Raw genomic sequence first — 11799 nt, forward strand, 5'->3', positions numbered from 1 at the left:
GAAATAAATCAAGTCTGTGTTGCTAATGTGTACCATGCATTATCAAATGGAAGAATAGGTGTTACTCTGGTCCAGCTTCATTAAAATACTGAAGTTTAAATTTTCTAAGTTTAGTCTTAAGTGTGCATAGTTTAGGTTTATAGTTTATTTTCATATGTGTAAATAAATGTAGATAAATCTGTATCTCTGAATTTCAGAGAGTCACATCGCATATATTTTATTTAAATGCAATAAATACAACATGCTCATGTTAAATTCTGTATTTTTAAGAACCTATGTTCTGAATTTGGAGATTTCTTGATTAGATGATGATTTTTAACTTTTAAAATGCTGTTAAAACAACATCTTTTATTTTTCCTTAAAAATAAAAGTTTACTTTTAACTTTTACAAAAGTTTAAATGTTTGAATTTTAAGAGACTCAGCATTCTTTTTGTCTTTTATTTTTTGACACTTGATGGGGCAAAGTAACTATTCTACCTTGTCCCACAATACTTTTGTGTGAGTGAACTAAGAAGAGGACACATGGAAGACAGATAATTGGCGGTATCATTTTCTAACAGCATAACATTGGGGAAGTTACTTTGTCCTGATATGCCTCAGTTCCATCATCTGTAAAATGGGAATAAATTATCTACCTTACGAGGTGATCAAAGAAGTGAATGAGATAATGCTATGACACACCAACAAAAATAAGTGACCAATAAATGGTAAGAATTTATATTGTTATTATTTTTATCGTTATTACATTTTTTGCCACTAACATACTGCATTAGAGGAAATATTTTAAAAACCATCAAGACATCATCACCATTCAAACTAGATAACAGGAACTACTCTCTTTAAAATAAAATGAGACTTCTAGGCACAAAAATGTAAAGGGGTTAACAAATCATCTGCATAAAAAACAACTATAAAACAATTTTTGGATGGAAATATTAAAAAACAATCAATTGAGAAGCAATTACTAATAAAAAGTAATGAACTTAAGGGAAAAACAGTGGGAGTTGGTGGTAATAATGCCTGGGTTCCTTCTATTCTGCCCACATCCTCCCCTCTCTACTCCCACAGTTTGGTCAGTAGCAGAACTGTCTGTTAAAATCAGCAGCTTTACTTAATTTGAGAAATCCATGCGTAAAGAATTATTAGTAGAAGTAACACACTTGGTAATAATTAAAGAAAAAAATTTGCAGCTCTCCTGTCTTAGGTTGGAGCTCTACAGGGACACGTGGCAGACCTTATGACTATCCAGAAATTTGACAAAGAGATCCTGAAAATGAGAGAGGCATACAGGAGCTTGATAAACTCTCTACATATTCCTGGTTGGGTGGAAGGTTGCACATGGGCAGGGGAGACCTAAGAGGACCCAAGATCTCCACATGTCTCTGGATGTCTACAAGTCTATGCATATGCAGGGGAGACTTGTAAGGAAGTGGTGAAGAGTAAAAGTTAGGACAGAATTGAAAATTGCCTGAACTTTGCATACACTCTGTGACCCATGCACATATTTATAAGCAGAGTGTGGAACCCTTACTGGCTTGGAGTGTTTGAGCACAAATTTGAGCCAAGCAGACACCTAAGCTAAGTAGACACAGTGGTAGTCCTTAGGAAGCTAGGCTAAAAACTAAAAATATGGATCAAATAACTAGCAGAGATATCAACAGTTGCACAGTTGCATAGAGACAGAGTCTGCAGATTAAGCCCAGGAAAATTACTGACAAACCAATATATAACAAAAGATGGTAGCTCCTGGGGTGGGGGGTGGGAGAGGAATCAGAGTCCAGAGTCACTGCAATACATTATCTAAGGTCCTCAGTTGCCAACAAAAATTCTGGGATATGCAAAGAAATAGGCAATAAATGTGTATTATACTCAGGAAAAAATGCAATCAATACAAATTGTTTCTGAATGGGCCTAGATACTGAATTTACAGGCAAAGGCTTCAAAGAAACTATGACAAAAGCAGTCAAAGAATAAAACCATGGCACAAGAATCATTGGAAAATATAACACTGAATAATTAAATTGGCATTATAAATAAAAGAAAAAAAATTAAAATAGAAATTCTTGTGTTGAAATATACAATAACAAAGATCAGAATTCACATAATGGACTCAATAGAAAATGGGGAATAGAAGAAGAATCAGTGATTCTAAAGAGATCTCAATAGAAAAATTTCAATCTGAAAAATAGAGAGTAAAGAGATTGAAGAAAAATGAATAACTTCAGAGACCTGTGAGATAATATTAGGACAGCCAATATATATGTAATATGAATCCCAGAAGGAAAAGAGCAAAGGGAAGGAATATAAATAATGGCTATAAACTTTCTTGATTTTGATGAAAAAAAGAAAATCTGCAGATTCAAGAAGCTAAAGAAATCATATTAGGGCAAACACAAAGAGATTCTAACTTAGAAACAACATGGTCACACTGCTGAAATCTAAAGATAAAGAAAAATCATCTTGAAAGCAGGAAGGGAAGAATAACTCATTGCATATTGGGAAACAAGAGTGTAATTAATGGATGATTTCTCATCGAAACAATAGCGGCCAGAAGGCAGTGGAATTCAAAGTGTTGAATAAATTGTCTGCTAAGAATTCAATATTAAGCAAAGCTATCTTTGAAAAATTAAGATTAAATAAAGATATTCCAATGCAAACAAAGACTAAGATGTTTGTTGCTAGCAGAATTGCACTACAAGAAATACTAAAGGAATTTCATCAGGCTGAAAAGAAATGACATGAAGGAATAATAAAGAATGTACATACGGGAAGAAATGAAGACACTAAATGGAAAAATGAAATTATTCAAGGAATGTTCTTTAATCACAATGGAGTTAAATTAGAAATCAACAACAACAAAAATTTAGAAAATACATAAACATGTAGAGGTTAAACAAAACACTTTTAAATATCCCATGGGCAAAGAAACATAAAAAGAAATCAAAAAGCATTTTGGGGGCGCCTGGGTGGCTTAGTCGGTTAAGCGTCCGACTTTCGCTTAGGTCATGATCTCGCGGTTCGTGGGTTCGAGCCCCGCGTCGGGCTCTGTGCTGACTGCCAGCTCAGAGCCTGGAGCCTGTTTCAGTCTGTGACTCCCTCTCTCTCTGGCCCTCCCCTGCTCATGCTGTCTCTCTATCTCCTAGAAATCAATAAAAACATTAAAAAAAAAAATTAAAAAAAAAAAAAGCATTTTGAACTAAATGAAAATGTGAGTACAACATATTAAAACTTATGGGAGGCAGGTTGTGTTTGGGGAATTTCTCATAGTGATGAATACCTACATTAGGTAAGAAGAAAAGTCTTAAAACAGTAATCTAAGCATCCATCTTAAGAAACTAGAAAAGGAAGAGTGATTGCCTTCAAAATAAGCAGAAGGAAGAAAATAATACTGAATATAATTAAATCAATAGTATATAAGAGTAAAAACAATAGAGACAATTTATGAAGCATAAAGTTATCCTTTGGAAATATCAACAATACTGAAAAACCTTTAGATTGACCAAGAAAATAAAGAGAGAAGACACTAATTTCTAAAATCAGAACTAAAACAAGGGCTATCGCTGCTAACCTTACAGAAATTTAAGGGCTTATATTTTTTCATAATTATATAAATCATGAATTACACAATTACATATAATAATTTGTGTAATTACATATAATATAAAATACATAACTGTGAACACATTTAAAACAAATTATAGAACTTAGACAAAAAACATAAACTTGTAGAGAGACACAAATTATCAAAAGTGACACAAAAAGAAATAAAATATCTGAATAGATGTATAAATTAAGCAGGTAATTAAAATCTTCACAGAAAGAAAAGCTAAAGGCAGATTGTTTCACTGTTTAATTTTATCAATTTATCATTTTAAAATAAGCTATTTCAGAAAATGGATGAAGAGAAAATACCTTCCAACTCATTCTAGGACAACGGGTATTATGTAGAAGCCACAACCAAATAAAGAAATCATAAGATAATAGAACTATGAACCAATATCCTTCGTGAACATAGACACAAAAATTGACAAAATATTAGCAAACTAAATTCACTTACACACAAAAAAATGGATAATACACCTTGACCAAGTGGAACTTAACCAAAGAATACAAGGTTGGTTCAATTGTCCAGAATTCAATTAATGTAATAAATGATATAGGAAAAGGGTCAAACCATATGATCATCTCATTAAGTTGAGAAGAAATTTTGAAAAATTTAATATCCCTTCCAGATAAGACCTTTCAAGAAACTGAGAAAAAATGGATTCTATCAGCCTTAAATAGGACATTTACAAAAAATGCCACAGTTAGCCTATTCCTTGATGATAAAAATTAATATTTTGCCCCTCAGAACAGACAACTCAAGTAAACTAAGCAGAAGACTTGAGAAGGCATTTCACAAAAAATAAAAGTGAAAAATGTAAAAAGTAAAAAAGGATGTTCAATTTCATTAGCCACTAAAGACATGCAAATTAAAACTACATGTGATTCTAAGAAATCCCCACTAGAATGGCTATAATAAACAAGACAGACAATAGCAAGTGTTGATGATGTGGACATGGAGAAAGTCGAACTCTACATTTCTAGTGGGAATGAAAAATAGAAGAGTAACTTTGTAAAACATTCTGACAGTTTTATAAAAAAGTTAAACATGGGTTTGCCAGATGACGCAGGAATCCATTCCTAGGTGTCTACTTTGGAAAATGAAAACATGTTCCTATAAAAAATGTGCATGCAAATATTCATAATAGCATTGTTTTTAAAAGACCATATTGGAAACAATCCAAATAGCCATCAAATGGTGGACAGAGAAACAATAGGTGGTATATTTGTAGAATAGAACTCTATATATCAGTAAAAAACAACAAACTATTGATAAACCCTACAACATGGATGAAACTTAGAAACATGCTGAGTGAAAAGAGCTAGTTATAAATACAAAAGAGCACATATTTTATAATGCAATTTATATGAACTTTCCAGAAAAGGAAAATCTATAGAGATAGAAAGCAGATCAGTGGTTGTCTGGAAGCCAGGATGGAAATGGGAATTGACTAAAAACAGAAGCTTTTACAGTGATGAAATTGTCTTAAAACATAACGTGGTTATGGATGCAAAACTACAAATCTATGAATAAAACATTGAATTGTATACTTTCAATGGATGGATTGTATGACATGTAAATTATATCCCAATAAGGCTGTTAAAATTAAAGGGAAAGTTTTACTAAAATGAAAGAAATGAATTAATTCAGGAAATGTATAATTTTTTAAAAACTGTATTATTTACTTATATAAAATAAGGATTCAATGTGGAGCTGAACTTGAATCTTGGCTCAATACATTTCTGTAAAAATATGATTAAATTACCATGGGTAAAGCTAGTTTCCTAATTGGTAAAATCAGGGATGTTAATGCCTATATTCTCATTTGAAATCATTGTTATGCAACTTGGATGAGAGAGGAAAATGCCTTGTAAGCCATAAAACTCTATGCATATTTTAGTTATGATGATGATGATGACCTTCCCTATTAAAGAATCAATTTTGAACAATTTGTTTTATTCCTTAGCTTAAAGCCTTCTTGGGTGTATGACCATGCTATTTTCAGAAGCTCACTGACATCACCTTTGAAATTCACCTTCCCTCCTTCAAAGTAAATACTGCAGAATTTTCATTAAAAAAAAAAAAGGAAAGAAAAATCTTCATGAACATGACTTGATCATTCTACAGCACAACATGTAGTATAAATTTACAAGGTATGTGGTTGCAAGTAATTAGCAAAGAGATAAAAAGGAAAATGCCATGTCTTTCATCAAAATTTGGGAGATAAAACGTGAATGCTCCTCTTTCTTTGCCTTTGTAGTGATTACTAGTCTAAAAATCCACCCTTATGCAACATATTTCTGAAGACATCACTCTAGTGGATGTTCATAAACACATCAAAGGTAAAAAAAAAAAAAGTAAATAAATAAATAAAGCATTTTGCAACATCAATCTGTTTTTATCAAGCCTTGAAAATCAAGTGAAGTATATTATTTACACATGAGAGGTTCTATTCTGAGTCTACATACGTCTGGCACAGTTCATGTTTTTCTTTAATTTAAATGAATAAGTGTTATAATGAATGCCTTCCATTTAATTGCTCTATATTGGTAAGCTTCTCTCCAAAATTTAGGAAAATGTTTAGCAAGAATGAGATTCTCATTAAGGCATACTCTCTCTGCCCCAATCCCTGTACTCTCCCTTTCCTCCCATTTCAAAAGGAAGAATGACAAGAAACAGTGAAAAAAAAATCCATGTTAGCAATGTTATGCAGCTAAGGTACACTTATTGGTGGCCAATGAAGAGGAGAGGACAAAAATTAGTTGGGCATAGTGGTTATGATCACTTGGAGTTAGAGAGACTGGGATGAAATTCTGGTGCTCCTAAATATTACCTGCTCATTTAGCCATTCTTCGATAGGCATTTATTAAGTACTTACTTCATGTCGACATTGTGCTATGTTCTGTCAATGCAATGGGAAGTAAAAATGTATATAATAATGCTATTCTCAAGTAGGGTCAGTTATCACTATTTTAGTCATTCTCTAATTAGGATATAAACATGAAAGAATGCATTTGAATTGCGGAGATATTACTCAAATTAAGGAGAACACTTCATGTGTGTATTAAAACTGTTCTTTCTAAACAAAAATGTCACCACACTTTGTCATTTGTCCCCTGTTTTGCCATTTCAACTTTTGAACAGAAAAAACTCCAAGGGATCATATAGGATGGCAGAACTGAGGCAACTCAGAAAAGAAAAACCGTTTCTTTTACCTATAATTACTGTACTATTGTTGTTTAGAATTTACTGTTTAAACTCAGAAGTATGTAGTATGATAGAAGTTGAGAAAAAACTGTACCTGAGGCAAGCTCTAATGATTGTGAACCATTAAGAACTTACTTTTAACAAAACAAAACGCAAAACCTTTTGTAGGTGAGTCCATGTTTAGGGCTGGTAATATAGCTGGGAGTTCTCCAGATTAACTTCCACATAGAATATTATGCTCATGGAAGGATATTTTTTAATACTAATTGAAAGCACATATAAATATTAAATCTCAGTAGCAATCACCTCTATTGTTAAGAACTTAGTCTAACAAAAGATGTATTCAAAAAGACATTGCTTAGAATTGCTGACACAAGGTACTAATAAAGAGCAGACTAACATTTAGTGTGTTTTATTACTGCTTTTAAGTTCTCTACAGACAATACGCCCCTTTATTGCTTCCACCTTGGAAGACAACTTCCACAATCCTGTCCTTGGTACACCACAGATACAATGAGAGCTTATGTATCACAAAAGGAACTCATGTTTCAGACACCTGAGAATACATGTCTAAGGAAGTGCAAACTATTTGATAAGCAAGTGCTAGAAGAGCAAGGGAGTAATATGAAAGCAAGTTGGAGAAATATGTACACAAAATTATGTGGAGTCTCTTACATCATATTCAGGATTTTGGTTTTATCCTAAAAACAACAGAAAGCCTTTGAAGGCTTTTTTGGTGGAAAAATAAGAGAGGGTAGTGAGGAGGTATTATAATCAGATAAACATTTTGAAAACTTCACTCCAGCTATAGAGAACAGATTGAATAGAAATCAGTGAAGATCAAAGATGCTACAGCACTGGTACAAGTAAAAGATAAGACTCTGGTGGTGACAGTTGAGTTAATACCTGGTGGTTCATGATGGGAGGAACTTGTAGGAAGTAAAATCAACATGGATTAGTGATATATAATGTATATGGAGAGAGAGAGAGAGAGAGAAAGATTTGTTCCAACGAATTGGCTCACACAATTATGGAAGCTAACAAATCCCAAAATCTCTGTCAGCAAGCTGGAGATATAGCAGAGCCAATTATGTAGTTCCAGTCCAAAGGCTAGTCAGCTCAAGACCCAGGAAGAGCCCATGTTTTAGTTCAAGTCCAAAGTCAAGGGAAGAAAATCCCAATGTCTCTGCTTAGTGCAGTCAGGCAGGCAGAAATCCCCCCTTACTCATGGAAGAGTCAGTCTTTTTGTTCTATTCAGACCTTCAAGTGATTGAGTGGGGCTCATCCTTATTACGGAGGGTACTCTGCATTAGTCAGACTATAGATTCAAATGTTAAACTCATCCAAAAACACCCTCATTGAGGGTGTTATGCTGAGCGAAATAAGTCAGGCAGAGAAGGACAAATATCATATGTTTGCACGTATAGGAGGATTAGGAGGAACTTGACGGAGGAACAAGGGGGAGAAGAAGGGGGGAAATGGTGGGGGAAAGGGAGAGAGGCAAACCATGAGAGACTCTTGAATGCTGAGAACAAACTGAGGACTGATGGATGGGGGGGAGGGGCATGTAGGAGGGCACTTTGGGGATGAGCACTGAGTGTTATGTGGAAACTAATTTGACAATAAACTATTTGTAAAAAAAAAAACAAAACAAAACAAAACACCCTCATTGATATATCAAAATAGTGTTTCAGAAAACATCTGGGCACTCTCTGGCCCAGTCAAGCTGACACATTAAAATTAACCATCACACTGAACATAGAGCTGAGGAGGGGGAAGTGTTTAGCAAGATGTCTGTATTTCTATTTTGGACAATCTGGAGGCTAGTGGTTGTATTCACTAAGCTACGAACACCAGAAAAGCACCAGATTTTAGGTCAAAGTCAGAAATTTTATTCTGAACTTGCTGAGTTTGAAGTGACTTAGCAACATCTAAGTGGCTCTATCAATAGATATATGGCCTAAGACTCAGAGGAGAAATTGGGTTTAGAAAGAATTACATGGGAGTCAACAGCACATAGATGGCAATGGAAGCCACCAGCACAGGTAGAAAGGAAAAGAAGGGAAAGGGTAAAGAGTAGAGAGAGGAGGCACCTGGGTGGCTCAGTCAGTTAAGTGTCAGACTCGATTTTAGCTCAGGTCGTGATCTCATGATTTGTGAGATGGAGCTCCCCATTGGGCTCTGTGCTGACAGCGAGAAGCCTGCTTGGGATTCTCTCTCTCTCTTTCTCTCTCTCTCTCTCTCCCTCCCTCCCTCCTTTCTCTCTCTCTCTCTGCCCTTCCCCTATTCATTCGTGAACACTCTTTCTCTTGAAATACGTAAACTTAAAGCAAAAACAAGGGGTACAGAGACAAAGAAGAAGGCCAAAATCAATGCTTTGGGAATTTTGACATTTAATGACTAGATCAGGAGGATGATCTTGCAAACAGAACAGATCTCAGTCAGACAATAGAGGACGCACCATGGAGAATACTGTGTAATTGAGCCTATGGTACAGTGGAGGGAGCAGGAGCTGAGGTGAAGTGTGCTGCTCGTAGAATATGGAGAAGGGGGAGATATCAATAGGCAATGATGAACTAGAGAAAGTGTGTAGAGAGAGCTTTTAGAAAAGTTATGAGAGCAGAGAGATAGAGTTATAGATTATAAGATTCTCAGTGATACAGTTGTAAAATTTTCCTTCCTTACTGAATACAGTGAAAAGAGACACCTAATATAATCAGAGAGTACCAAGATAGCTTACCTAGTGTTCAATAAATATCTGTTGAATGAATACATCCTTGAATGTCTGACATGATTCCCTCTGGAAAACCATTCACAATTATTGGCTTTACTATTTTTTATTAGATATGATGGGCTATAAAAAGCAATTTATTATACATAATGAACTATAATAAATATTTATATATATGAGTGCATGTGCCATATGATTAAAACTTTTGCATAAAACCTCTTGTGGTATCAAATATCCAAGGCAAACTGTACACATAAACCACCAGGTTCAGGCAGATTCCACACATAACAACATTCTCTTTATGAGGGCTCATGGGATAAATGCCTCTCTTTTTTCTGCACAAAGAATAGACTTGTTTTATTGTTTAGAGGATGGGACTCCTAGAACGGACTGTGTTTTCCTTTGTGTCACGAGGATGCTCAGGGCTAAGCTGTGGTCCATTTGTAACAATCAGAGACAGCAAATTAAAGAGCATGATTTTGTCTATATATTTCATCCCTGGTTTCTTTTCTCCTTATTTCCTCATTACTCCAATTTTCTTAGTTCTGAAAAAAAGTCTTTTTGGTTTTCTATGGATTTTTATAATATGTCCTTCTTCTTTCCCCTATAAAAGAGTACACATAATAAACAAATAATCCCATCAGTCTATACAATTCAGAAGGATGCACCTGTAAGTGTATTGCACTGTTTTATTCCAGAATGTGGAGTCGGTTTTATTTTACTCCTGTAAATGGAGCATTTGGCAAAGTGGTATGAATCAGACCTCAGAGTTTATTGCTAGAGAGCATTTGATGGAGAGGCAGAAAAGGATTTACAGTTTTACTTTAAAGGGTGATTTTGCATGTGTGTGCATGTGCAGGCCCACTCTCCCACCACGTATGTGCAATTGTTAAATAAGCTTCTCTTTTTGAGGATGGGAAGTGTATTTTTAATGAACAAGAGTTATTAAAGGGAACTTGGGGCCTCTCAGAATCAACAGAGTCACAGCAAGCTTTCAATTAGGGGGGCATCTGCTGGGAATACAGGGGAATCTCCACCCAAAGTCAGTTGCTAATCACGCTCACCTGCCACAGCAGCCAGACAGCCCTGTGCACTGGGAAAGTTGCTTATTTCCGCCAAGCTCAATCACACTACATTAAGTGGCCACCTGGGTAATATGTGCGTACACACCTGCTGACCTATCCAGACAAACAAAACATACAGAAATCAAGCTCCTAAAACAGACAGAAAGCAGATCCTCCCTTGGCCCAGAAGGGGAGACCGAACAAGCAAAGAAGAAAAGATCCAAGACTGGGAGTACCTAATGAATTGCCAAGAAATCAGCATTAACTCTGGGACCTGTAGTTAACTTGTTCCACTGCTCTTTAAGCAGTGCATTCAACAGACCCCTATCCTTGAAAAAAATTCAACTTTTCACTTTCAGAACAATAGAATGTAATTTGAATCAGACCAAATAACAGCCTGATTTGTAGAAAGTGAGATTAAGCAGCATTGAATACATACAAACACACACACACACACACACACACATATATAAGTTTTTAATGATTTCTTTCAGCCAATTTTGTAAATGTATTGTACATCTTCCTTTTCTCAATGCATGAAAAGTTCTTTTCCTACAAAATAAAATGATGCTTAATTACATGCCAACTGTTGGGAAGGAATATTATATAATTCACAAGTTGTAAAGGTATCAGGCAAAGGGTAGTTTATAACACAATATTATAGATCAAACTTTCTTGATGGATTGCATTACTACAGCCACTTGAACTGTTATTTTTCATCATAATTATTGTTATTTTCTTTTTTTTAGGGCTGGTCTGTGGACAAACTTCAGAAAATCTGAGAAGTTTGACCCAAAAACCCCACCTCAAAACAAACGAATGAAAATAAACTACAATCTAAAAACACATCCTAAGGAATAAAAGCTTTATTTCTGATGATTTCTAAACACAGATGCATGCACTTACTTTCTGTTGTTTTATTGTGCTTTTCTTCATAATACTCTAAGGTTAAGAAATGACGAGAGCAGTTATCTAGGCATAGCAGATCAAGGAGAAATTACAGTCTGAATCATGAACTTTCTAAATTTTGTTGTTAAAACTCCATCTAAGAATATGCATTTTTCCAGTTGACTCTGCCTACTTAGACATACACTTGCTGTTTTCAAGTTTTAGTCCAGCAAATAGGCTCAATGAAACATCCTGACTAATGAGAGTATTCATTGTGTGCATTAATGATATTTTACGACATATG

The 11799-nt window shown here is 34.9% G+C and overlaps 1 long non-coding RNA gene across 1 annotated transcript; it reads left to right on the forward strand.

The window, feature by feature from the left end:
- Nucleotides 1–468: 468 nt before the first annotated feature.
- Nucleotides 469–11449, forward strand: LOC144218415 (uncharacterized). The gene is made up of 3 exons (XR_013331157.1): nucleotides 469–708; nucleotides 5572–5758; nucleotides 11357–11449. It is a non-coding gene; the product is annotated as an uncharacterized LOC144218415 (long non-coding RNA).
- Nucleotides 11450–11799: the final 350 nt, after the last annotated feature.

This window comes from Crocuta crocuta, unplaced genomic scaffold (assembly GCF_008692635.1).
Source record: "Crocuta crocuta isolate KB4526 unplaced genomic scaffold, BGI_CrCroc_1.0 scaffold199, whole genome shotgun sequence".
NCBI classification, from domain to species: domain Eukaryota; kingdom Metazoa; phylum Chordata; class Mammalia; order Carnivora; family Hyaenidae; genus Crocuta; species Crocuta crocuta.